The sequence below is a fragment of the Miscanthus floridulus genome, chromosome 8, assembly GCF_019320115.1.
Source record: "Miscanthus floridulus cultivar M001 chromosome 8, ASM1932011v1, whole genome shotgun sequence".
Taxonomy (NCBI): Eukaryota; Viridiplantae; Streptophyta; class Magnoliopsida; order Poales; family Poaceae; genus Miscanthus; species Miscanthus floridulus.
In genome coordinates, this window is record NC_089587.1 from 121,084,082 (window position 1) to 121,110,793 (window position 26,712).

General features: G+C 46.0%; 1 pseudogene; it reads right to left on the reverse strand.

Moving 5' to 3' along the window:
- Positions 1 to 18,198: 18,198 nt before the first annotated feature.
- On the reverse strand, positions 18,199 to 25,538 carry LOC136473427 (uncharacterized; annotated as a pseudogene).
- Between the last annotated feature and the right edge of the window lie 1,174 nt (positions 25,539 to 26,712).

Below are 26,712 nucleotides of genomic sequence, written 5' to 3' on the forward strand. Positions count from 1 at the left end.
CACGCCATTGGCTCTCTGCACATCCTTACTGCCAACCAAGATGCGCACTTTCACTTATCGAGGCCTGTCCTAAGTTCAGCTACTTGGCTTCACAATTAGAACGACTTATCCGGCCAACTAAGTGCTAGGCATGCGTTCAACATGACATGAGGACGTACAGCGAATCGGTCCTTAACCGACACAGACGGGGATAAATAGGCACCAAGAGCTCCATGCCTTGTTGCTTCTCTATCACAACCCCATCCAGTCTCCTTTTTATTCATCAACACATGGTTATTTCCCCGATAGCAAATATAGCTAACCGTGTTTTGGTATCCATCTATATCTCGCAGATGACAAGAAATCGTCCAACCTCTATCGGTCTAAGCATCGCTAAGCATACATTCGATCCTGGACCTACATAGGGTTCGAGGTATATTTCTGGACATGATAGTTCTATGCATCAAGTGGTTCCAATCAACTCTTATAACCTAATGCATTAAATATAAAGAACTCAAGTGATATTTGTAAAAACATATGAGGCTTAGAATGCTCTGGGGCTTGCCTAGGATCCAACACTAGGTTAGTGTCCATTAGACGACACTCGCTTGGTGAGCATCTCCTATTTAGGCATGTACTCTAGGGGTCCTTCCATCTTAGGGATAGGTCCACCAACACCGTCTTCTAGTTCGATTCCATCATCATGTCCTTCACGTGATGCATCTAGCGTACCTAGATGAGATGCAATAATGCAAGTGCATGAATATGAAGAATGGTCACATTATATTGATTTAAGCACTATAGAGGAAGTCATTCAACTAAGTAACTAGGGCTACATAATTTAGAGCATGCACCAGCAACATCAAGAATGGGCAATCAAGTTAAGTGCATACACAGAATTTGGACAGTAGTACAGCAGTCGCGTGTTTCAACCATAGCTGGAGTTACAATCATTTAATAAAAGTGATCCTTAACTTTATAGAAATCTTATTAAGTTATCTACAACTTTCTTATTATCATATTTAGGTGATTCAATAGTTATTTGTCCTTAAACATACAAAGCAACAATTCTGTCCAAAACATGGACAGAATCTGACATGCAACTTCAGACAGCAATAAGTTGAGTTCTAGCTTTCACAACAAGGTGGTTCTAGACTTTTTAGAAATCTTAGAAAACCATGCACAACTTTGTTATAACCACCACAAGCTAATTCTAAAGTTAACCAGATCAAACATCATAAAGAAGACATCTCTATCCAGATTAGGACAGAATCTGTCACTCCACTTCATAAGCTCATAATTGGAGATTTAGACCACCAAAAGGGGTGATATTTAACAATTTGGAAATATCATAAAAATCACTACACTTCTTATATTATCTCCAAGACATGATTCAAAGATTAGCTAAGTCAAACAACACAATCATTCAGATCTGTACAGAGAGCATGCAAAACCCTGACAGCAAACTTCTAAAATCTATAACTCCTAAACCATCAGGCCTATGGTCATGAAAATTTAACACAAGCTATATTATGAAGTTACCTACAACTTTTGTATTCACCACATTTACAGAAAACATCATTATCATCTTGAAAACGATTGCATAATAAAAAGTGCACATGCAGCCAAATTTTAGAAGGTAGCATGTTGGTGGTTTCACTTGTTTCCCCCAACAGAGATTTCATACATATATCATTCAAAGGATCAAACAAACACCCATATATATATCAACTACATTTCACAAAGTTAGTGTAATTAAAGTAGCATCTCATGGCTTAGGCATATGCCTATTTGTTATTAACTTTCATTAACTTCCATAGAATGATATATATATATATATAGAACAACTAGTTTGGGGCTGAGATTTTTATGAGAGGAATATGATGACCAAACATGATTACTGTATAAATTTCACATGCTTAGGTTTTATAATTTAATTACTACAAAAAGGACAAATTGCAATTGCAAGAAATCATGTGAGAGCAAGATAAATATGAAATGCATGGTCATATTATGTACCAACATGACACAACCACATCATACCAAGGTAATAGAACAACATTTTCCATTTTTACCTCATAATAAAAATTATAACTTATTTAAAACCATTTAAAGCTATTTATCCAACTCTAAACAAGATAAATCAATAAATCCTTAATATTGCATCCAATGAGCCTGAAATTTTTACCACAGCACAAACATAGCATCAGCAGGCTATCATAAAATTTTCACAGCAATTGGAGCACCATAACTTTAGATATGAAAATGACAAGCAAAACAAGCCAAAATTGCCTATTTAACAAGATTAAATCAAAACATGATAAAAACAGTACACAACTATCATGTTTAATATTTTTCTTACCTAGAGAGTGTCATCACAATACTAACACAACTAGAATCACAATTTTTGGACTTCTATAATTCAAGATATGCATCTAACCAACTTAAAAGGATTTCTAAAAGCACTTTACAAGAATAAATAAAAATATCAGAAACTTTCTACTAACATATATCATATTATGACTCTACTATGTAAATCTACTCATAAGGATTCCAAAAAGTCCTCATTTGCTATTTTACGATTTTTCTACAATTTGTTATGATTTTTCAAAGTTCAGCTAATTATATGCATATATGGAAAAAGAAAAAGGAAAACACTTTTGCACTGGGGTCCCTATAGAAAACAAGAATTAAATGCCAACGAATAGATCCTTCTTGGCACTATTCCTCTAAGTCACGGGATTCATAGTTGGGTCCTTCCCTTTCGTTGAATTTCTGCGCGAGGTCCATCACGTAGTCAAAACAGAGGAAGCGGAGGGGGAGTGTCGGTGCCGACCGGAGGAGGCTCGCCGGCAGCGGGGAGTGGCGGTAGAGCAGCAAGGGACCAGCGCATACCCACTGCGATCCTTAGCCTGACCAGAGATGGCCCAAGGTGGCCTGGCCACGTGCACGGCTCGTAGAGGTGCAGCTCCGGCGATGATGGCAGCGGGGTTGGCCGGCCTTGGTGGGCGGTGGCTGGCAGCGGTGAGGGGCATCAGGGTGCCCACACGCATCTGCGGGTGCCCTTGGCTCGCTCCATGGCGGCCTAAGGCCAGCCAGCCATGCATAGTGGCGCCGACGGTGAGGACGATGGTAGAACAGCAGCGGACGGCGGTAGCGGCTAGCTGCTCTAGGCAAAGAGGAGCGGTGCGCCAGCTACGACGCACGACGGCGAAGGCGATGGTGCATGTGGTGGGATGCGAGGGAGAGCATAGCAGCAGCGCCACGAGCTTGTCTGGCCGTCCATGGCGGGCGTGGCCACAAGCGATAGCAGCAGCAGCCCTAGCAAGAGAGCAGCATGCGGTGACAGAGCTGGTGGCCACAGAGCTACATAGAGGAGGAGGAGAGGGAGCAGTGCCTACAGCAGCAGCTCAGGCTCTGCCCGGTGGCTCACCATGGCTACAGTAGTCATGGAGGAGCGACAACGACGGCGACAGCTCAGTGTAGGACAACATCTGGCAGTGACGCGGCTTAGGCAGGGCATCCCCGACGCGTGGAGCAGGGGCGGCGAGCATGGCGACCGTGTGTCCCCTTTGGGGCCCACCATCAAACACCTGGCGTGCGTCGGTGTGAGTGAGGTGGGGAGCCAATTTGGGCTAGCTATGGGCTAATTTTGACCTTGGGCCTTAATGGAAGTTTGATCGCCTCTGAATACACTCTAACTTTGATTAAGGGTGCATTGCCATTAGAGCCACGGATTAGGAGATGATTATCTCAAAAAATGGCACTATCAACGACTTAACAAGGGTTAAGCTTTGCTCTGCTTGCGCTCAAATTACTTGGTCTAAACATGGTCCAACTTGATCCAACTTCTTCCCAGACCTTCTCCATGAAATTAAATCTAACTTATATTTTTGGACCAAACATTGTTGTTTAACGGAAACACGAGAACGCGACATGCCAATGTCAAAGCCGATGAATTCCGGACTTAGAATATTTTAAGTGCTGAAAACTACAGCAGAATCAATTTTGTGACCTTTGTTTGTCAAGCCTAGAGATAGATTTAGACTTGGGTCCTTAAACAAAGTTTGTAGCACACAAACTAAACTACAACTTTTATTTAAGGTCCAACATTGTATCTTGAACATAAACCATTCTTTTACTTTGGTCAAAGCAACACCTTGATTAACTCTTAAACTAGAGTTTTAGGCCAATTGAGACATTTTCTTGATATCTACTCAACATGAACCCTTCATAACTTTTGTTGTAGAGGTCCATTAGAGTCCTTTGGGCAAGGTTGCAAGGTTTGGGTGATGACCTATAATTCCATTCACTTACTAGTGCAATTCAAGCAATAATGTAACTCATCATTTCATGTGACTTTTTGGCTCCAAACTTCATGAAACTTTTCCAGTCATCAACGTAGGTGAACATTGAGGTGAGGCCCACAAAAAAAGCATATTCAACATTACTTAGGTATATATATCTGAAAAGGGCCAACATGTATGCAAAGGTGTGTTGTCCAAGTTTAAGTTGGGGGTCATTCTTAGAGAGTTGATCCCAACACCTTTTTCCACCACTTACAAGTTTGAACTAGAGCTAGTTACCACTGAACTTGTCATGTTGGAGCTCAAACCCACTGCTTAACTCATGACTAACACCCACAGTGTTACACGAATGATCTGTCTCGGATCGTCCTCCCCCCTCTTAGGATCCGACATATCCCTTATATTCCTAGATAGATCGGGCACATGGCGGTTTGGGGGAGTTGAGCCTATGGTTTACATGCGTCGGAGTCCTTGTTGGTCTTGCAGTGGTGCTCTATGGACCGTGGCGATGTTGTGGAGCTAAAGAAGCTCTGGGCATCATCCGGTTCCCCTGAGTGTCAGGTTGTGTCGGCTTGTACCGGCCTTCCCCGGGTGTGCCTTCTGGAGGCTTCTTGGTGGCGAAGGAGGCTGGCTCGAGGAGTTGATGTGTGGGCACAAGAGCCCCTGAGCCCCTAGAGGCCACAGAGGAGTTTGTCTTCTTGCATCACGCCCTATGCGTGACCCTATCAGAGGAGTGATTGACAGTGCAGTGCCTATGGGGCAGCGCCAGGGAGCCCCCGAGCCTTGGTGGCTCAGGGCATACCTTCTCATGCCTGAGCCTTGGCTAGTGCCAGAGGGCAGGAGGATGCCAAGGATCAGGTCTAGGCTCCCGTCGATTGGGTGCCTAAGGCTCAGTCGAGCCCCCGAGCCTCGAGCGAGAGCGGCGGTCATGCTCGGGCTGATGGTACATGTGAGCGTACCCGATGGGTATAGCCCCTAGGTGATCCTAGAAGGGTCGATCGGGGGGTCTCTCGGTCAGAAACCTTTGATCCCGACGCTTAATATACCCATATGTTAGGATCTCGTCACAACCTATCATAGATCATTGCATAAATGTAAAGCACTAGTAGCTACTTGATTGCATGTCTATAGGATTCTATGAGGTTGGGTGGGACGTGGCACCTACTGACTAGTCATCTCCAAGGTCCTCTGTGTACTCATAGTCGTCGTCCTCGAGGTCCTACTCCTCCACGGCTGTTAAATGAGACATATAGCCACAATAAGTGACTCCTACAGATGTTCACAAAGAAGCAATAGAAATTCAAAAGATCCAAATGCACTCAAACACAAGCCTATGATGTAGATCTCATTTGTAGGAAAATTTAGGGACTGGTTTCATATTTTCCTAAGGTTGGATAGATTTATTATGAATTTTGTAAGCTTTAATCTATTTCTAAAAAACAAAAAAGGGGAAAAGATCTCAAAGCAACACATGGTAGCTCTGGATTGGTCAGCGCACTCGCGGTCACTGACAAGTGGGGCTAGGTCCACGTTCAGCGCTGACCAATCAACGATCAACATTGACTGGGCCCATTAGGCTAGGTCATGGGTCGGGTTGGGCCGATCTGGGCTAGGCTGGCCCGGTTATGTTCCAAGCCCTAGGCTAGCCATGTGGCCTGGCTTGCCTACTACTAGGCTTGGTCCACGCGCTCGGTTCATGGTGGGCGCTGTTGACACATGTGGGTGCACGTAGAAAAAACCACAAGCGCACGGATATCGTAGTAGCTTTTCACCCGGAGTACTTCAAGTATCATATCCACATGGAAACCTATGAGTTTAACTATAGTCTAACTTAACTAGGGATAGCATCAAGGTTAGGATAAGTAGGAGTATAGAGAGGACTTCTATGGCTTTTAACTTCTAACTTAAGTTAGCATTGTATTCTAGTGTTCACCAAGGGACATTACTATGGAAGAGCATAGCAAAATATACTTCTTTCATCGCAACATGGGTCCCACTAATCCTATAGACTGGAGATGGGTTACAAAGGACCAACTTGACTGTCACTCACGTGGTCTACCACACGTTCTGGAATGTAGGGTGCATCCACAAAGGCATCATTTTTTATTTTTTTAGAAAAACAAATGTATTATAGCAATGGTGAAAGCTCAGGTTATCTTCTGAAAGTGCTTGTTTTAGGACAAAAGCTTGTCCTAAGGAAATCTTTGAATTGCATCTCATGTTGGTGACGTGGTTTCCCCTCCAGCACCAACCTTCGTGAACCTGTCTCAAGATTCATGTCAAAACACTACGAGACTTGCAATATTGATGATAAATAAAAGTATCCACAACCACCCTTTCAAAGTTTTTATGGACAAGAAGTATAATGGGTTAAAGATCTTGTGTGTGATGATGTTAGAGAAACAAATTAATTTAGAAAAATTTTCATATGAGCATAGATTTGATGGGATGGTCAAGACATAACTTTCATGCTCATTGATGTCATCTTCCTTTTGAAGTTCCAAAATTGATTTTTCATGAATGTCCACATTTTCTCTTGGATTGGTGACTCTTGGGTTGATCTTGTCCAAGGCCTCCTCCAACTTGGTTGAGTCATGTTAATTAAAGAGATTGACTTAAGCTCATCCTTTGGATCAAGATCAGGTTTGGGTTCTTCCCTCAAAGCTTCAACCTTGTCCAACCATTCTTTACTTGCAACAACACATAAATTCTTGATAAGCTCTAACCGTTCTCGGTCACCCATGTGGCCTTCATGACTCCAGTGCTTTGGGTGTCTTAGTTGATTTCTAGGATCATCATAAGACTCAGGAGGAAGAGCATAAGGGGGATCATCGAGGTAAAAGATGGGTTTAGAGATGGGTTCAAAGCATATATCGGTTGTTGGCATAGAAGGGAGAGAATAGAAATGCCTTCTAAATAACTTGGTTCTCTTTCTATCGCCTCACTTATCATTCCATCTTTGGACTTTTTCTGATGTCCTACATGGGAATTTGATTTAGGAGGCTTTTTAAGAGATCCCTTCATGAGAGGATTTGAATTATGTTCCCTTGAAGGTGTTCCCAAAATCATCATTGTGGGGGTATTAACCCCTATACCCTTACGGCTAGGCTTAGGCTGGCCCAGACTAGGGAGTCTGGCCCACTAGAAGACGACGCATGGCCCGGCCAATCTGCTCAGAGTTCCACGCAACGAATCAAGATAAACTTGGAGATCAAGCAAGATCCTGGTTGGTTAGAATAGGAATCCTTATCCGGTCACCTATAGCAATTGTAACTGGTTAGGATTAGTTTCCAGATCTATAACCCTACCCCCCAGACTATATAAGGTGGGCAGGGGACCCCTCTTAAAAATCATCTCATTGACATACAACAATATAATCAGACGTAGGACGTAGGTATTATGCCTTCATGGTGGTTGAACCTGGATAAAATCTCGTGTCTGTCTTGCGTCACCATCTTGTTCATAGCTTGCGCACCTGTCTGCCGATAATCTACTACCTTGGGCATACCCCTAGGTAGACTCCCGACCATATTTCATCAATAGTGGCGCGCCAGGTAGGGGGTGTGCATACTGCTCTCTAGACGAACAAGATGGTCATCATCCCTGGTTCCATGGCTATGCCGAACGGCCTCACGTTCACCATCGGCCAGATCACCTGGACCACTGGCTTCGATGACTTCATCGCCATGACCACAGAGGAGGCGCGGATTCAATCTGCACCGACCACTGCTTCACCTGCATCGGCTATGGCTCCAACCATGGTGGATCTGGCTCCGGCCACACCAGCATCATCTTTAGCCACGCCGACAGCCCATCGTCTGCTTCCTCGCTACAAAGGGAGGTAGATCGACAACACCGACCTGCTCGACTCCATCGATCGGGTCAGCACCAAACTTGCTAAAACCCTAGCTCTAGTAAGTTCGATTCAAAGTCAACTTAATGAGCAGGTAACCACTACCCACAATAGATCTACCCGACTAGCTCGGGCCAGTCATCCTGCATGACTCGGTATGGATCTCATGGTCACATCTACTCCTGAAGGGCACTTCGTTCGTCGCCGACCAGCCCCCGCGATGGGTCTCTGGCTCTCTGAGTGCGAAGCCTCAATGGAGAACTACCAGGCTCAGCCCTATGGCCTATGCAACTTTGTCAACATGGTCTGGATTGAGGAGTATCAAGAAGGATCGGTCCACACAGTTTAAGAGGGCAGCTCAAGCTCCCCGTCCGGCATCGCATCTAATGGCTCCATCGACACCGAGCTCCAGTATCATGACAATGAAGGCGTTGAATATGATCTGGATATCCTAGACCATGCCCCAGGTTTCCCATGATTCCCATCCTTCCTGCCAAGGCGAGGAGACTTGATCAATGTCGTTAGTAATGATGAACCACCGGCAGTTGGCGAAACAGAACAAGAAAGGCTAGCACGCGAAGCACGCAATATTGACCGGTTTAATCGCTGACAAGCCGAAGCCGAGGCAGAAGAGGAGGCACAATGCATAAGGGTCCAGCCACATGACCTTAACAATGCCTTTGATAGGGTGGGGGACAAGAAGGTCTTTAGGACTCCAAGCGCCAATGTAGCTGTTGCTATGGCGACAATGCAACGACTACCCAATACCCTGGAAATCTAGGCAGTTCGTGATGATATACAAGCTTACCTAACGGCTGCTATGGCCTAGACCGCAGAGATTGTAAATCAAGCCCGGGCTCCATCTATCTCAGTTGAATTAAGCCACAGCCGTCAGTACTCAAGTCGCTCACAGCCACCCAACCAACGTGGCTCGCGCAACAACGACCCATTAGACAACCGTAAAGGCGGAAACGGTGGTCGAGATGATAACCACCACGACTACTAGGATGACAACCACCAAGACAACCGTGATAATCGCCGTGATAACCGCGGTCATAGGGTGAACTAGGGTGGCAATCAGGATCGCCATGATGGCAATAACGATCTCCGCCATTCCCTCGAAGAACGCGATCTGCGCGATCACATTAACCAAAGAGCCAACGATCGTGCATCCCACGAAAGCTATCACTGTATGGAATATGATACTACCCATGGCCCTTCAGGTTTGAAGCAGTTTACTCCACACCTTCGCCAAGTCATATGGCCCAAGAACTTCAAGCTTGAAAAACTTTAGAAGTATGACGGCAAGGAGAACCCCGAATTATGGGTCATGCTCTATGAAACCGCGTGCGGATCAGCCATGGCTGACAAGCACGTCATGTCTAATTACTTCCCAGTCACCGTCGGCCATGCAGGCCACCAATGGCTGGTCAGCTTGCCAACAAACTACTTTGATTCTTGGCAAGAGCTCAAGCAAGCATTCATCGACAACTTCATTGCTACTTGCGAACAACCCGACAACAAATATGATCTGTAGCGGATTTGAGATCGCAAAGATGAGCCACTACGCGAGTACGTCCGACGCTTCTTGGAGATGCGCATCAAGGTCCCATCAATCTCCGACAATGAGGCAATCGAGGCTTTCATCACTGGTCTCTGCTTTCATGATGCCCTAAGGGACAAGCTCCTCCGTAAGAGACCTGAATCAGTCATAGCGCTCCTAGCCATTGCTAAAAAATATGCGGACGCCGATGATGCTAAAAAGATAATCATCGAAGAAGCAGCAAGGGTTCCACGCTCTGACCACCCCCCACATCATGATGACTACCATGGCAACTGTGGTCGGAATGACAATTTTGATCGCCGCAACCAGCGCAACGATTCCTGCGACCACTATGACCAGCGTAATCGCCATGACGATTACAGAGGCAAGCGTGCTTGGGAAGACGACGGCGAGGTCAACACCGTTAAAAAAGGTGGCAGACGTTGTAACTACGAAGAAGACTATGCCAAAGCATTGAAAGGACCCTACCAGCTCCATCCCAAGTCAAACCATACCATGGACAATTTGCCGTGTTCTCAAATCTATCTACACGCGCCAACAGGCTCTGGATACATCTGACAAGCCTAACGACGTAGGGGAGCAGCGTAACGAGGACAACAACGATGAAGACGTAGATCCCCGTCACAAGTACGTTAAGCCAACCGATCGTGTCCACACCATCATTGGGGGCAAAGTGTCCATCGAGACCAAACGAGAATGCAAGCTGCTCGCCCACGCTTGCTTGAACGTGGCCAACGCCGACAACCTCATCGCCGATCCGTGGCTCCCTCCTTGGTCTCACCACGAGATCTCCTTCAGCAGAAAGGACCAATGGGCTACAATACCTGAGCCAGGGCATTTTCCTCTAGTTCTCGATCCTTGTATCAACAAGGTTTAGTTCGATAGAGTGCTGATTGACGGCGGTAGTTCCATCGATATACTGTTCAAGAACAATTTGCTAGCCCTGAAGATAACCTAGGCTGATCTCAAGCCATACGAGGCATAGTTCTGGGGTGTTCTCCCCGGACACAGCTCCACACCTCTCAGGCAGATCACGCTACCTGTGCAATTTGGTACCCCAGACCACTTCCGCACCAACTACATCAACTTCATGGTCGCTGACTTCGAAGGCACCTACCATGCTATCCTTAGTAGACTAGCGCTCACCAAGTTCATGGCCATACCTCACTATAGGTATTTGGTGCTCAAGATGCCTACTGAGAAGGGGGTTCTAACTCTCAGGGGCAACGTATACGCAGCTTACACCTACGAGGATGACAACATCAAAATAGCAGAGGCTCACGACCTCTATATTTGCATGGCCGAGACCACACTCAACACCAAGAAGACCCTAGCCGACCACCTGGAGATCCCAGAGCTCGAGGCCCCATGCAAGAACATCAAGTCCAAAGAGCACAAAGCAATCTAGCTGGTCGATAGTGATCCTAGCAAAATGGCCCTTATCGGGGCCAACCTGGATCCTAAATAGGAAGACGCGCTCGTCAGGTTCTTGAGGAGCAACATGAGTGTGTTCGCATGGAAACCTACTGACATGCCCGGTGTACCTCAGAACTTGATCGAGCACTCCTTAAATGTCGATGGCAAGGCCAAACCTATAAAGTAGAAGCTACGACAGTTCACTCACGACAAAAAGGAGGCTATTAGGGTATAAGTTACATGGCTTTTGGCAGCTGGATTTATCAAAGAAGTGTATCATCTAGAGTGGTTAGCCAACCCAGTTCTTATACGCAAAAAGAATAATGAATGGAGAATGTGCGTTGATTACACTGATCTCAACAAACACTGCCCTATAGACCCCTTCGGCTTACCTCGCATAGACGAGGTCGTAGATTCAACTGCCGGTTGCGAGTTGCTTTCCTTTCTCGATTGCTACTCTGGTTATCACCAGATCGCTCTCAAAAAGGACGACTAGATCAAGACATCCTTCATCACGCCCTTCGGCACCTACTGCTACACGACCATGTCGTTTGGGCTCAAGAACGCCGGGGCTACCTACCAACGTGCCATACAGGCCTGCCTCAAAGACGAGATAAAAGACGACCTCATCGAGGCTTATGTTGATGATGTAGTTGTTAAAACCAAGGAAGCATACACCCTTGTTAACAACCTCAAAAGTACCTTTGCAACTCTTAACACATTCCAATGGAAATTAAACCCAAAGAAGTGTATCTTTGGTGTTCCATCTGGTATATTGCTCGGCAACGTCGTCAGTCATGACGGCATACGCCCTAACCTAGAGAAGGTAAAAGCTGTCTTGGACATGAAGCCACCCAAAAAGGTGAAGGATGTTCAGAAGCTTACCGGATGCATGGCTGCCCTCAGTCATTTCATATCAAGATTAGGCGAAAAAGGACTACCGTTTTCAAGCTGCTCAAAGCATCTGAGAAGTTTGAGTGGTCGGAGGAAGCAGACGCTGCCTTTACACAGCTAAAACAATTCCTTACATCACCTCTGATCCTCACTGCTCCTAGAGAAGACAAAACCCTCCTACTTTACATTGCGGCAACTAATCGAGTGGTCTCCATTGCCATGGTGGTCAAGCGTGATGAGCCCGACCATGTCTACAAGGTACAATGACCAATTTATTTCGCTAGTGAGGTGCTCAATGAATCTAAGACCAGGTACCCACAGATTCAGAAACTGATCTACGCCATACTAATCACATCTCGAAAGTTGAAACACTACTTCGACGGATATCGCGTGGTGGTCATGACTGAGTACCCTCTGGGAGACATCATTCGCAACAAGGATGCAAACGGGCGCATCATCAAATGGGTAATGGAGCTATGCCCTTTCTCCTTGGAATTTGCAAGCCGTACTATAATCAAGTCTCTGGCACTTGTCGATTTCATCGTCGAGTGGACAGACTTAAGCACACCTACCTCTCATGGGCCTACCGAGTATTAGAAGATGTACTTCGACAGCTCTCTCAACATCGATGGCGCAGGAGCAGGAGTCCTTTTTGTATCACCATCCAAGGAGCAGCTCTGATATGTCCTCAGGATTTATTTCTCGGCGTCTAATAACACCGCCGAGTACGAAGCATGCCTACATGGTCTACGCATTGCGGTCGAGCTCGGTGTCAAACGTCTCTATGTCTACGGAGACTCGGCTCTGGTCATCAACCAACTCAACAAGGACTGGGATACGACCAACAAAAAGATTGACGCATACTACAAATCGATCAGAAAGCTAGAAGGCAAGTTCTATGGCATCGAGTACACACATGTGGTCCGGGACAAAAATCAAGCAGCAAATGCACTATCAAAGTTAGGATGATCCCGAGCCAAAGTCCCACATGGCGTATTTGTTCAAGACCTGCTCACGCCTTCCATCAAAGAAGAAGATCCCACGGTCGACAAGCCTCTAGACTAGCTATTGGTGGCTACGGTTCCGGTGTCAAACACCACCGAACCACCTCCGACCACTAAGGAGCCTGACTAGAGAGTATCTTTCATCAAGTACCTGACAGATGGTAGTGGTTACACTGATCGGACAAAAAACGAATGCCTGATGCATCGTAGTAAGCAGTATCTGCTCGTCGATGGCAAATTGTGGCACAAGAACGCGAAGGAGGAAATCTTGATGAAGTGTATAACCTAGGAGGATGGTGAACATCTCCTGGACCAAATCCACTCTAGCTCCTACGGTAACCACGCGGCCTCAAGAACGCTGGCTGGCAAGGCTTTTCGAGTAGGGTTCTATTGGCCGTCAGCCGTAGCCGATGCAGAGAAGCTAGTCCGCCATTGTGAAGGTTGTCAGTTCTTCGCCAAGAGAATCCATGCACTAGCACATGAGATTCAGATAATACTAGCCTCTTGGCCCTTCGCATGCTGGGGACTGGATATGATCGGGCCTTTCAAACTGGCCCCTAGGAAATTTACATGCGTCTTTGTGCTGATCAACAAATTTTCCAAGTGGATAGAGTACATGCCCCTGGTCAAGGCATCTTCAGAAAAGGCTATCGCGTTCATCGACCAGGTCATCCACCACTTCGGCATACCCAACAGCATCATCACTGATCTGGGTACTCAGTTCATCGGGAACGCTTTTTGGGACTTCTACGATGAAAGGAGCATAGTAGTAAAATATGTCTTGGTGGCGCACCCTAGAGCTAATGGACAGGTCGAGCGGGCAAATATGATCTTGGACGCACTTAAGAAGAGGATGTACAGAGAAAATGACAAAGCTCCTAGAAGATGGCTCAAAGAGTTACCAGCCATGGTCTGGGGTCTCAGAACCTAGCCCAGTCACAATACCAGCGTATCACCGTACTTTATGGTTTATGGCGCTGAGACAGTGCTCCCAGCAGATATAGCCTTTAGATTAGCATGGGTAGAGAACTTCAACGAAGACAAGGCCAATGAAGTATGGGAGCTAGAAGTGAATAGTGCAGAAGAGAAGCGGCTCGATTCTTGTGTACGTACAGCCAAATACCTTGCTGTTTTTGCGCAGATACTACAACAAGAACGTCAAGGAGCGGTTCTTCATGGTTGGGGGCCTAGTCCTAAAGTGGAAGACGAATCAAACTGGCGTCCACAAACTCTCAACCCCATGGGAAGGGCCCTTCATGATCAAGGAGGTTACACGCCCAACATCTTACAGGTTAGCTCACCTAGACGGTACAGACGTACCCAATTCATGGCACATCGACATGCTTAGGCATTTCTATGCTTAACTACTAAGATATGTACCCTCTTGTACTTTCGATTTAATTCAATAAAGCTATTATGATTTCTCCGACCACTCTAATGTGTCACTTCAAAGTCTATTGTTATTCTAACTCAACCAGTTAAAATCGACCACCATTCCTTCTTGGGTTTTCGGAGCAGGTCCTATCTCCAGTTCCTCCTAACCTGTGCATGGGATCCGCTCTCTACGCTACGGGTGATTGACAGGTGCTCTCTGGTTTGACTTGTGTGTTTCTACATGTGCACAAGCTACGCACCTCACACTCCGACCACAAGACAAACCAGGGACATACAAACCTTTCAGGATGATGTGTCGACTAAACTGGTACAACTAAATAGAACGCTAACACGTTCTAACTTAGTTACACAACCATGATATCTGAGCTTAAACACATTTTCTATAAAACAAACAAGCTTATGCTGATATACAGTTACGTTATTACAAGCTTGCCTAAAAAGGTCCAAGTTTACAATAACACAACTACATCTTCTTCTACAGCTATAGCCTATACTATTGGCTGGTCAGGGCACGTGGCACCTGCTGCTCGCTGGGTCTGACATCGTGCTAGGGTCTCGAGGGCTCTAGCATTGATCGAGCTGAAGAAGATGGCCCCGCCGATGCCTGGCTGGTCAAGACCGCAGGCTTCGCTCGTTGTCTTGAAAATGACGGCACTCCCAGCTGACTTGTTGATGACGTTCCCTATATGGGTGGTGTTGCACCTCCACACTGGTTAATATTGCTAATTATTTTCGCCGACAAGTCCAGCTGGGTCATCCGTAGCTCCTTGGCCTTGTCTAGATCTACCTCATTCGGGTATCCAGCCTCCAGGCTCTTGAGATCGATCAGGGGGTAGTGAGCACGTACCATGCTTAGCACATGTGCGCCTACATACTCTCCTACCTCCTTCACGAACTCCTAGAACCATCCCCATGCCTTTTGGCATCTCTCAATCAATCCTAGCTGCGGAGTCCTTGGCACATCTTCTACTAGTGCCGGATTGATGAGGTTAAGGACTGGCAAAATGCCCGTTGCCACCTCCTGGCACTGGCTTTTCTAGGTGTCACGGTCCTTGATGATCTCTTGGCATTGCGCCTTCCAGCCATCACGGTCTTTTATCATGGCCTCCAGATGCTTCTTTGCATTGACTTTTATAACTACAAACCGCACACGCTATTAAAACTTCAGACCACGCTAAACTACGGCAGGCAACAAAAATGAGCAAAGGGGTTTGGACAACTTACCTTTCAGCTCCGCTGTCATCTTGGTCGTGTGGTCCCAGAGCTACGACTAGTCTTGCGCTAGTTTTCTGTTGTCCTCTTTCAGGCGATCACACTCCACGACCGCACGACTGTTCTCCTCTCGGAGACGGATCACTTCGGCTTCTAAGCTTGCACTACAGCTGTTACTACCAACAACGCAATAGCACTTGTTAGCAGTCGTTGTGATAAAGTGGCTACTTACTTGTTCTTTCCCGCTCTTTATTACTGAGCTAGACGACCAGGTTCTGGTTCTGGGACTCTTGCACCGTCTTTTCATGGTTGGCGGCTTCAATTCGTTGGCGCAAGCGTTCCACCTCCGCCGTCAGCTCCTTGTTGCTTGCAGCGATCCCCTCGATCTGGTCGAAGCATTTCTTGCGGTACCTTGCGGTCTTCATTAAGTCCTATGTGCAGATAGCTAAGTAAGATAGCTCGACTAGACAGCAAGATCAGGTGGTGAAGCAAAGCTTACCTGCACCTCCGTCACAAGCCGTTTCGCCGCCCGTTCAACTTTCTTGGTTTCTTCGACCTCTGGGATTTCCTCATGGACAACCCATTGGTCGTTCCGCCAACGCGACACATAAACATGTTGTCGCTTGTCTTGTGGATGGCCTAGGACCTCCTCCACCTTGTCCTCTTTGGGCTCTTCTTCGGGTCCTAGTGCTGGTCCGACGTCAGCAGCGTCTGTGATCACCACAGCCTTCCCACGGGTTTTAGCGTCGATAAATGTGGGCTGTGCTCTCACCTCCGGTTACTGCTCCTCGGTCTGCTCCGTCACCCTCGACGCTAAGGTGCTGCCCTCTATGGGTCTAGCGCTCAGAGCACTCGTGCCCGGCTTGGTTGGTCCCTCGACAACCTGCTCGGGGACTGTTGTCTAACTGCTCCCTTGCTGAGGCCCCGACGGATCTTCTACTATGGCTTCCTCGGTGGCCGGTTGCTGGGCTGTCTGCTCTGTACTTATTGGCGGAGCCACACTACTTTCGGCTAGCTGGTCCGGACTTTCTGTGGACGCCGAACTAGTACATCTGAGATAGGTTCAGAAGGCAACCATATTCAATGCAAATTGCTAACTTACATCAAGGTTACAAATACTTACATGTTGGAAGCGCGGAATGATGTGGAGAAGGCGCGTCTCCTAGGCCGTACTTGCTCCACGTGCTGTGCGGGTGACTCCTAGTCTCCCTCTACATCCAGCACTATCGCTGGGCCTTAGTGCTCGACCCCTCTACCGCTTGTCCTTTACGCTGCAGTGGTCGGTGGCGTGCTCGGTAGAGTTGTTGCTCCTATCGCCGGTCGCGTTCCTTGCCCAGGTACTCCCAAGGTCGACCCGGCTGCATCCTTCACCGCCGTCGGCAATGTGGGTCCCATAGGCGCGGAGGAGATACCTTGCTCCATCAATTCCAGTTGCTTTCTCCTCTTTCGAGGGACAAGTCGAAAGGTGTCTGCATCCTCTCCCTCCTCTGCGTCATCATCCGACCAGGCAAAAATCGCCTGTCGACGCTTGCTGGCCGGGTTCTCCTCCGGGCCCCCCTCAGGCTCATTGATACTTAGCGCGCCCCCGGTGAGCAGAGTGGTTGCTGATCTCTTCTTCGACTGTTTGGGGGCAGTCGGCCGCTTACCAGCGGCTAGGGCCGCTGCCTCCTCTCCAGCTCCGAGCACCGCCCAGTCGACATCCTCGTCTTCGATCTCTACGCTGATCTGGGTAGTGGGACCAGCTCCTAGTGGCCACTCCACTCTAGGGGGTGGCGACACAAACACTGTCGCTCTATCCTAACCATTAACCTAGGTAACAAAAATGAGTGAACACAGTAAGTTTCCACTTATCCTACCACAATATAAGACTACGGGTATAGGGCAAGACGAGTTACCTTTGGGGGCGGTCGGGCAGGCTTAAAAAGGTCATCCTTAATTTCCAGCATGAAATTCGTAAGTGGAATTTCTTCTTCCTTCGATGGTTCGGTAGTTGGGATAGGTGAGGTTTGTATTGGACTTTGTATAGGCTTGGGTTCAAGATCAAGTATTTGTGGTTCCTCCTTGAGTAGCTTCTCTTCTGCTTCTTCGGGAAATTCATCGTGTACGCCAGTGTAAGGGGTGTTCCTCCCATTACTAGCAGATACATGCAAAAATGAACCTCCTGAAACTATGTCAACAAACTACGCGGTTTCCTTACTAAGACCCATACAAAAATGTTGAAGAATAGGATCTTGAATAGAAGGATCAGGGCCAAAGGTGATAAGGCTATTTAAACAAGACCGTGACGCACCAAGAGATTCTTTTTCTTTTTCTTTAAAAGTTGTAAAGGCTTGCATTAGCACCAATCAGTTCTGTGGGGTAAAAAAACATAGGAGTAACACTACTACAGCATGCTGACACCATCATCGTACACTTTCTACCTTGCAGATTCATGTTATTTAACACTTAAATAGACAACACAATGCTTCATTCTGCCCAAAAAGTACAATCATCACAAAATGTAGGTCCATTCAAACTTCATTTGAAGTTTAAAACACAGTACAAGGGGCGGTAATGTTTTCTAAAGGATTGATAGCGAGTCTTCAAATCAGATCACAATTTAAACATTACTACAATGCCGACAAGTATAAGATGAACTGAAGAATGAAAGGGTACAGTGATGGCAAGACAGAGCTAATAGCAGTCAGTAATGTCTTAGTAGAGCCTGCCAATACAATTTGAAGCACCACAGTAGCAATGTTTAACCTTCTCGTTGCCATTCTCGTCATGGACTGAGCCTACCTTATAATTGTAATGGTAGGTCAGTTCCTGTAGTGGTGGGATATTCTCAACAGCAAAGAACATAACATGTGGCATCCTCATGTCATCATGGTCCCAGAGAACATTTTGAGCATAGAGGTTTGGTGAACAACTATGGTTGATAAATCTTCCCACATTGCCGCACTCAGCTGCATCTATTGTGAAGCCTTTCATTGTCCTGGACGACGAGGTAGAAGATTGTACATCAACCACTGGTTGAAGCCCCTTCCAAAGTTCTTCATCATAATAGTTACTACCAATATCAAATAGATATTCATCATTCTGCCTATTTTCAGCTTCATTACCATCCAAGAGCTCGCCAGTATACTCACATACGAAACTGCCTGAAGATATAGAACTGAGGGATCTTACACCCCAACCTGTCTTACCTGTCTTGAATATTTCAAGTGGAATTTTGACACCATGCTGACTCACCCTATTGTAGCATGTTGGCGAGCACCTGAAAATATAGTGGTTACAAATTATAAGTTAGATTATTATCCCAGTTTTGAGCTAACTGTCTGGTGTTCATCAATTATGTTTGCTTGCTGTCAAGATCTTAACATGTTCAGGAGAGTAGCCAAATTTTGTGAGCCGATTTTTCATCTACCACAAACACCTGCTGTTCTTCATCTGGATCTAAAAACAATCGTCAGCCTTAATGTAACATAACATTGAAGTTCCAACAGAATGGGAATATTTCTCCTGATTTCAAATTTAAATATGTAACTTCAAAACCCAGTAGAACTAAACAATAAATAAATGTTTTCAGGTTGACAGTTACTTGGAATACTAAGTTTTTGCACAGCCATACCTGCACCATGGACCACACTCGTATATGAGACGCTTAGCCTCTACGATCGCACTATCGAAATTGAACGGTATTTCCCCTCCATTCTTCACTGCACAAGCACATGTAATAGAGTCTGAGCAGCCGTTTGTGCAGTCACAAGCCTTTTGAGGTTCTTTCTCATACCAAGTTGGATATATGACATTGGTGATGTATTTAAATGGTGCTAGCCTCATGTCATCAATTGTGTTGATGACACATATGGCTATCCTCTCGCTTCCTTGAGATATATCAGGCAAACAAAGACCTTCACAAACTTTAGACTTCCTATTTGCCTTGACTGCATGTAGGGCTAATTCTGGTTGCCCTGCAATCCTCTGTAACTTGTACTTGATGACCACCTTTCGGGCCTTCTTGCCAACATTCCACCACCTCGTACAATCCATCGTATGTAAATGTTGAAGTTTGCTTACCAACTTCACTTCTACTTCGACCTTTGAACCCATGAATCACTCGAACCGGGGTCTTGGTCTCAATGCAATTTTTCAAGGCGAGATTACCCCGCTCAAGCTTTTGATCCCCTCCATCTTTATTGCCCCCAGCCTTCCCTCCAGAGCCAGTGTATATTAGTTCACCTGAGCTTGACAGTTCATCAGGATAGCCTCTGGAGGCAATGACACTTATAGCAATAGGAACACCATTCACCTTAGAAATGTCAATACCTCCTTGATATTGGCGATGCAGACCAACTATTGATAACTCAATTCTAAAATGAAATTCATCGCCAACTTCAACACCAGGAATATTTCCCACAATGGCCCCAATCTTTTTATAGATAGGGTCTTTCTTTACTGCTTTAGCTGCTTCAAGGTAAATGCTTCCAACTTTGCGAATACCTTACCTTGTTCCTCAATTTGTGTAAGCTTTCGGTACGTCACCTGGTACAATTGGAGCAACTTCCTAACTTTGCTTCGAGCATCTATATGGTCCCCAGGTTGCTTGTGGTGTGACCCAGAAGGAACAGACGGAGTGACAAATATTTCTCGCTTTTCTCCATACACAACTAGCTCCCTAGAGTTGTCATCTTCTTCCAGGTTAGTGTCATCATTGTCCTCCACTGTCTCATCATTGATCAATTCACGAGAGACCACTTGTCCTGTTAGTAATTCTTTTGGACTAGCATATTTTCCCTTTATCTTGTTCCTAGGAACAAGAGACTTAGAAGCACTAGCAATAGACTTTCTTCCTCGTGTCCAAGGGCATTTGTCAGGAGCCATCAATGCTTGTACGATTACTTGGTCAGCGACAAGGTTCACATAACTCTCTTCAATTTGATTGGTTGCAACATGTTTTCCAAGCTTGGACTCCACAGCAGACCTGTGCAAATTATCCTTGACTATGCCATCACCCTTCAGCTTACGAGCAAACTTCTTTTGTTTAATGTTCATATTTGAGCACATCACTTCTTTTTTAGCACTCAAAGTCTTGCTTTGCACCTTCCCCCTTGCAGAGGCCTCTCCGTTACCAAGCATTGTGGCATTCATCTTGCCACTCTCCAACCCATTTCCTTTTGTCTTCGCATCAATGGAATCGCTCAAAGGTGTCCTAAGGTTACTTCTCTGCAAGCTTCCTTCAAGTCTTTTCATCTTATCATCCACCACTGCTCGTGGTTCGCGTACAGGTGAGACTGCCCACTTCTTTGGTGACGGATTCACATCGGATTTCAACAAACGCTTCCTTCTGCTTCCTGCAATTTCATTTTCCTTTCTCTGTAACTCACTGCCACCAGTTCTGTTTCCCATCTCCACGACATCCCCATCAGCAGTAACCTCCTCCTGCGCCACCACACTGCTGCCACCATGTCCCTGCTCCTCAGCCGCCAACAAGCATGCTTCCTTGTCACTGTTGTGCATGGAACTAGCACCAACAATGCCATAACTCTCCATAACTGCTACCGCTGGTGACGGTGACGCCACCTCCACCACCCAGTTCCCCTCCTGACCATCCAACAACAGCTCGCCTGCATCCCCGAGCAATTGTGCCTCTCCATTCTCCCCCCTGTTTCCATCCTGCCTTGCCCTATGTAGCCCCGACTGAGGCAGGGCACATGAGAGGGTGTCGCTGTGCATTGCAGGCGAAACAGCTGCCAGAGCAACCACTTCTTCCACCTTATTTCCCCCCTGCTGAGGCAAGGTGCCATTCTGAACTATAGGTGAAACCGCGGCAGGGCTAGCCACTGTGTCCACCTTATCCGACCCCTTCTGCCAAGGCAGAGGCACTGCACCATTCTGAGCAACAGTTGAAACAGTGGTGGGGGCGACTGCTTCCTCCACCTTCTCTGGCCCCTGCTGCTGAGGAAGGGAACCGTCATGAGCAGGAGGCGAAACAGTGGTAGGGATGAACTCCTCATCCGCTCTGCCACCTAGGACACCGGTGCCACCATTCGTGCCCTTCTCCCCATTGCCTCCCACGGCAGCGGGGGCCTGCACAGGGGACTGGCCGCACACAGGCAGCCAGGACTGCTTGTCGGAGGCCCACCTAAGCCTCGACATGCGTGGTGATAGCCCCGATGCCGCTGTCACTTCTGCATCCGTGAGCGTCGCTGGCGGCTGCACCCTGCCCCCCTGCATCCCAGAACCTGTAAAGACCAAATCAAATCAGGGGACCAATGTCAATCAGATCAACCGCAACCAAACCCTACAGCCCCCAACACACCAAAGGCACCAGGAAAACGTAGCGGAGGACCACCAACAGGATGACCAAACTAGGAGGAGCGCGCGAGGGACTCACCTGGTTTCTTTTCTCGATGCGTGTGGGGACGGCACAGGCTTATGCTGCTGCGGTGAGTTAGGGCGGAGGAGGAGGTGAGGAGCAGAGCAGACCAGTCCAGAGAGGGAGGTTGGATTGGAACGGGAATGTGATGAATCTTGACAGGGGATGCATGTGCCACGAACGGACGCTTCAGTTTCAGCGGGACGTCATGCCGTTGCTACAGAGGGGGTGGGGCAGAGCCCCTTGCTGTCCTCGAGCAGCCTGGAAATCTGAAAAAAAAAATGACAGATAAATAAGTTTACTAATTCATTCATTTGAAGGGTGCAAATGCATATTCTGAAGGGTGGAATATATTTTCCTTTTTTTCTAACTACGTAAGAATTTTAGCAAATCTTTACAATATGCCTTTTGGACTTCTCAGAAGACAAAAACCTTTCTATTTGGATTTTAAGGATTATTATTATTAAGTACTCTCTCCGTTTAGAGTAAAGTAATTAACTTGTCTAAATGTTATATATTTAAAATAATACTAACAGGAGTATGTGAAATCCACAAGATGCAAAAGCGTGTGATATCTGAGATCCATTGGAGGCAAGGGTGTGATATGTATAGTAATAGCAAGAGCGTGATATCCATGAAACTACCCTAGCAGACCAAAACTTCAATGATGCTCGTTATTAAGTCCTAAAGGAAAAAAAGATTAAACTAACAAATCTAAAGAAGCTCAAGAGAACGACCCATCACACACACAAAAAAGGACGGATCTGATTGGCAACGCAAAATCATAACCAACAAGTTTGAAATGGGAAAAAAAAGGAAAAGATGAGACAGAAGGGGAGAACCATAATAATTCAAGAAGCTAGAACTATAAGATCAAGGCCCAACGCACTCACATTCAACGGCCAAAGCCTCCTCAAAGCACCACCAGGCTTGCTAGCTTTCACGAACTTGTAAACCAAACACACAGCATCCAGGCCATTCACACCCACCTGCAAACCCAAGAAATTAAGAACACACAGTTTGCATGTTGATGTCAGGTCAGTAAAGTATCAAAATGCATTCCAATAAAATTTTCATCATGGCTGATTGCCTGTATTTTTAGATGGTGAGAGTTGAGACCATGAGATACAGCTGACGATTAACATTTGTGCAAATCAACTTAAACTTGTGTGGCTTCACCAAAGAAAAGCCAAGATAACGAATACCTCATCATGGTTGATTTTGCTTTGCATGAAGCAGGTTTCCAAATTGATGTATTCTACCATGTGATATATGCCATCATCTAGAAACTAGCATGAAGAATATCCAATATTATTGTAACTACCAAGTATAAGAGACTAGTATTCAGAATACATTATCTTAGAAAAAGGAAAGCAAGCAACTCTGACAAACAGTTCTTAACATCTGAGAAACTGAGTATTCAGTATAAAAAATGGTGCAAGTAAAGTCTTTTATCTGCTGATCAGTACCTGGCTCATATTGCAAGAACTAATCGCAGGGGATGCTAATATCTCAAGTTTGGCAATTTTGTAATGGAAATCAGTTTCTATTAGATCTGGAGAAAAGAAAAATAGCAGAACTCAGAAACTTAATGGAGTAGCACATGTAAACTGAATCAAATTACACAACCATAGTTGCAATGGCAATGGGTTTGGTAGCCAGATACTGGACTCACAAGTCAGAACAAAGTAAATTTTATGCAAGTGCATAACAGGATATAGTACTTGATGCCTAAGAAACAACATATCTTATCATTCTAGTGCCATTTAAACTCCTTGCACTTTTGACTTAATTTCACTGAACAGGGCCCATATTGGCTGTCAACCAGTAAAAATATGAGGTGGCTGCCAATTTAATTAGCTGTTCAAGAAATATGAGGAAACAATGCTCATGGAAGTAAACAACTTCATTGGAAAATAGAGTTTTCACTGCCTCCTTTGAAAAAACTTTCATCCTCAAAAGGTGCCTGCAAGTTAGAACTTAGAACCACTATCAGTTGTCCCTGAAATTGTGCTAAGATTAAAGCTAATAGTCTATAATATCAAAGATAATTGGATAAATTGATCCTTACTCCTCTTCAAATTGTCCAAGTCTAATCTTCTCAAAATAGTCTCAAGACAGACAGAGAGAAGCTATGATGGTTGACAAATTAGCTCTTGAATACAGGTGTCTCCGGCTCACACCAGAATTTATAGAAAATGAAAGATCACTACTCCTATTGGATAAGCTAATGCAATTTCAATATCACTACTCCCATTGGATAAGCTAATGCAATAAAATTGTATGCATCCTGTACCAGACACCTATTTAAGATGTGTAAAACACAAGTACATGTCAAAGAACACGACTTGCAAGCAGTCACAGAAATGGCTATGGGCAAACAAAACTTTTGATACGAGCACTGTGTGCCAAACAATGTAAAATCTCCCTCAGGAAAGACTAATGACACAACTTTTTCGGGTGGAAAATTATGTGGTTTTTCTCATTCCACTTCAAACAGAAGACTACAGCCACTATTCTAACAAGCGCCAACATGCTACTACTCCAATTCCAACTAGAACCCTTCTCGAGTCACTTGTAGGGATGAAAACAGTAGGGAACAGTCCAGGAAAACCCTCTAACCACTTGATTTTATATTTTTTACACGGAAACAGAATCGGGAATGCCGGTCGGGAAAACAGAAACGGGGAATTTGGGATATTTGGAACGAAACAGTGTGGTCTGATACACGTTGGTAACGGTTGGGAATGGGTAAATTAAATCGGGAACATCTAACCACTTCAAACATGCAGCTCCACACAACGAATTCAAGAATTACACAACAATACAATACATGTAAACAAGGTGCTATCAGGGTCAGACAGCACCAGTTCGCGACATAAGCAACAGCCCATTTCCTCATCATTACTTGCTACTTGATCCCTCCTATAAAAGGCATTCGAAGTTGCATTCAAAACAATGAAAATCAAATAATTTAATTGGAAAGTTATAAAGAGAAAGCATCTATGAAGAACTACTAGGAAACAGTACATACATAAGCTAAGCATTTATAGGTGTCAAGTGACAATTGCAATACGATCTGTAGTAATAAACTTCTACTATAGCTCAGAACAATCTAGAATTTGAATCTCTATTTCTCTCCATCTGTTCAAGTGTCAGACATGTACTAGTACTACTATATCAGACCAAAGATTAATAGCATGTTGGCTGACTGAGTTCCCCAAACATACTCGCAAGGCTTACAGGATGCTGCTCGACTGGTGAAGGACCAAATGCAGGTCCCCAGCCCCCACGTTGAGATTGCCGGCTTGCTGCCGCAGTGCTGCCTTCCGGCGTACCACACTATCCCCTGGCCGCGACGGCTGGCGGGAGGACCGGTCGATTTGTGCGGCGACGGGTCAACAGAGGCCGGAGGGAGAGGACCAGGAGAAGCGGAGAAGGGCGGCCGTACGTGCTGCTGGGGAGTGGAGATGGCCGGTCGAGCGGGCCGCCGGCTGCGGCAGCAGGGCCAGCGGCGGCCGACTGCACCGCTGCAGCACCGTGGGCGGCTCCACTCGGCAATTTTTTTTTATTTCTAACACCTTTTTAAAACTATTTCCAAATTTAACACTGTATTTTTTATTTTCATATCTAACACTTTTGGCCGCGCCTGTTGCCATGACGCGGCGAAACAATGCTGCCGTGCCATGCATGGCGACGCGACATCGGCGATGACGTGGCACTTCCTCGTGAACTGGTCACTGACGTGGCAGGCGCTACCGCGCCATCACGCACGGCGCGGGAGCGCCGAGTATATGTCGCACCGTGAGCCTCCCTCACTGCCGCGCCATCACGCACGGCGCGGTAGCGCCGAGTATATGTCGCGCCGTGAGCCTCACTCCCTCTCTTTGCCTTACTTCGAACGGAGTTGGAGGGCGCCTGCGCCGCCCCCTCCCGCCTCTCCCCAGGGCTGCCGCCGCCTAGTGCTCCTTGCCCGCCTCCGTCCCTCCCTTCTCCCAAGCGTCTCGTCGGCCTCGGTCACGGTAATGATTCTCTTATTTCTCGTTTGAAGGGTGGATTCAAAGATTATGAATGGTAGCTACGGTTTGGAGAAAAAGTATATTTGGAAACTATGGGCTAGGTTTTAGAGAAAAATATTAGTTTGATTTTGGCAATGCGAAGATTAATTAGTTAGTTAGAAGTGGGTTTACCATGTTTAGTGTAAGGTTTATTTTTGTTCTTATAAGTGTTGGTTATATTTTTTTAGTTATTGTGTAAATGGTTCTCCTTTACATTACCAAGTGATTTTTTGATTGATGTTAAATTACAATTGTTTTGTTAGATGCAAGACATGTATCGGGGGAGTATTGGTGAAAACGGGTCGTTCTAGCAAAGATGTCCCCGTCCCTCCTGACCTCCCTGTCCCTAACTATGACTGTGGTCGTCCGGCTGACTTGTTTCAATCGAGACATCCAGACACAGCGGCTTGTTGCTTCTACACATGCAGTCATTTTAATATAACTAATTCTTTCCGTATGTTTTTTCTTCATTTGTTACTAGGTTACTAATATTTTGTTGAAATCTTGTTGTGTAGGCCCATGAGAAGTGTTTTTTCTTTAAGTGGATCAACGGTCCGGACAAGTTTGACCCAAGGTACCTCCTTTTTCGACGATTGGTGGAGAGGGAGACATTCACATGAGCACTTCGAGCGGTGAGTTCCACCTCTCCCTAACCCTCCGCCAATGACG